This window comes from Rhamphochromis longiceps, linkage group LG11 (assembly GCF_057381845.1).
Source record: "Rhamphochromis longiceps isolate RC_006_pf linkage group LG11, R_longiceps_female_GT1.1, whole genome shotgun sequence".
Taxonomy (NCBI): Eukaryota; Metazoa; Chordata; class Actinopteri; order Cichliformes; family Cichlidae; genus Rhamphochromis; species Rhamphochromis longiceps.
In genome coordinates this window covers 20,898,229-20,900,220 of record NC_140567.1, presented here as the reverse complement: position 1 = coordinate 20,900,220, position 1,992 = coordinate 20,898,229, and positions in this window count along the sequence as shown.

Here is a 1,992-nt window from a genome sequence, read left to right as displayed (position 1 = left end):
AATGTCTAGCTTTTAATAAATAATTATCTGACACCCAAAGTTTTAATTTGATGTAAAATGAATAGAAGTCAATTACTGTATATAGTAACTATTAAGTCTAATATATATACCCTAGTAAGCTATAGTACTTTTTCCTTTGGGAAGGTACCATCTGTGCAGTCTGCAATTTTGTTGAAGAAAGATGTTGAATCTATTTAATATTTCTTGAAAAATAATTGATTTCTGTGCATTTTTTTTCACACTGCATCAAATTAAGGTTGATTACGTCGATTAAGCATCATGAGGTGGAGCGTGAGGGGTGGTTCCCTATTTTTTATTTATTTATTTTTGTTGTTGCTGGGAGTTGGAACCCTATTAGTTAGGTTGCTTAATATTTATGCTAAGTACTCTTTAAAATACCAGAATAGGGAGGATGGTGTAGGTTTAAGTTTATTAGATTGATCAGTATTGCTGAACTATGAAATATTTTTTTTGCATACAGGTATAACAGAATAGCTTTAGTGTACTTGTTGTTTTAAACTTGAGTATGAACTTATACAAAATGCAGCAAGATATTTAAAAAACAGTTTTGTTGATTAAAAAACACTATATCGGATTCATATCGGTATCGGCAGATATCCAAATTTATGATATCGGTATCGGTATCGGACATAAAAAAGTGGTATCGTGCCATCTCTTTTATATATATATATATATATATATATATATATAAAACTTGACCTACTTTGTTGCCTATGTGAAGCAACTTTAACTCAATGGGATAACTATGAATTAAAAAGAAGGAAAACGACAAAAGTGGAGAGACATAAAAGAAGAAAATCTGTACTCTGACCTACTGAAACCAGCCCAGTGGAAAGGCAAGGCAGCAGAAATTATAGGTTAAGTCCAAGCACACACACGAGTAGGAGAGAGAGGAGTGTGTATTTGCAGAGTGCATATGTGAGGTATGTCTTCTTCTGCTTACACAGAAGATTATACAGTAGCTATAAGACTAAGACTAAATGTAGACCGAGTGCATAACAGTATCTGCTCTCTTTGTTTCATTTCCCAGAAATGCGCTACACCAAAGTATAAATGTCTCGTAGTATCAGTGTCAACATGAGAGTAACCATGTGTGTGTGTTTGAATGTGCCCACACTGATGTGTCTTTTTGTGCCTCTCAGGTCATTGTGATGTCTGCCTTTAATGACATCTGATGAGACTCCAGCGCCTCTCTCTCTAAAAATAAAGCAAACTCAATTACCCGTCGTCACTACCTTCCCTGTTTGCACAGACTGACCTAATGTGATCTTTTTCACACAGAGTGTGTATTCTTACAGAGCATGTCGTTCCTCCGAACAAGGACTTCCTGTGTTTAGGAAAAAATGGGAAGGAGCTACCATTCACAGCTAGCAAACATATCATTTTGTTGCATTCTTCCTGTAAAAATATGCTCACCTCTGATGCTTGTGTGTCAAAGAGAGGGATATTTTGCAGTGCTTGTCACAATTCCTCATTATGGAATCAGGTAAAACCTATTTTAATAATTCAAAACATTTTTAGAGTCATTATAAAGAAGTTATATCTGGCTTCTGTAGCGGGAGGATGTCTCCATATGTCATTGGTTTGTGAGTCAGTTAAAGGATAGGGCAGTCCCCTGACAATATTTAAGAGGAATGCCATTGTAATGAGTGACCTGAGCCAACCAATCCTATGCTGATGTCTTCCTTTCTTTTTTCTTTTGAAAAGCAGCAGAATAAGCTGAAACCCTAGTCCATTTGTATTGTCAGGACAAAGAGAGACCATTGTGGGCAAGAGGGGTAGAGGGGAGCTGGTGGAGGTAGGGGTGTAGAGGGTCAGGGAGGGCAGAGAGGAGTTAGTCAACGTCTGATGCCTGCTGGGTGGAGTGCTGGGGCTCACGGCAGTCGGGGTGTGCGGGTCAGGTAGTGTGTACGTGTCTTTTTTCTTTTTTTCCCCGTCTTTTTTTTTTATGAATGATGAGCTTGAAGTTGC